The following is a 340-nucleotide window of genomic DNA, read 5'->3' as shown; positions in this document are numbered from 1 at the left end:
TCTTACCAAATGTAACAAAATGTAACCAAAAGTAACATTTTACGGCACGTGTGAAAGTACCTCCGTGTAATATCCTTGTAAAATCTCGGAACGTCTCGGTAATCTTTACCAGCCTCGCTGAGGCTGGTAAAGCTTCTGAGATGTAACATGGATGGATCTGCGCATGCGCAGGGATTTCAACACAGCAACAATCTACTGTTTCACCGGGTTCTTTGAATTTTCTTCCTTCTGCATACGATTCTGATCCACTAGAAATAGATAGGCCTAGTTTTTCTCAATGATGAATGAATTACCCTTGTTATTGATGCTAATTAGTAATGGTAGAAGAAGAAGATATACA

This window comes from Anneissia japonica, unplaced genomic scaffold, assembly GCF_011630105.1.
Source record: "Anneissia japonica isolate Jap-2015-1 unplaced genomic scaffold, ASM1163010v1 scaffold287714_len2871179_cov188, whole genome shotgun sequence".
Taxonomy (NCBI): Eukaryota; Metazoa; Echinodermata; class Crinoidea; order Comatulida; family Comatulidae; genus Anneissia; species Anneissia japonica.
This window is presented reverse-complemented; position numbering follows the sequence as displayed.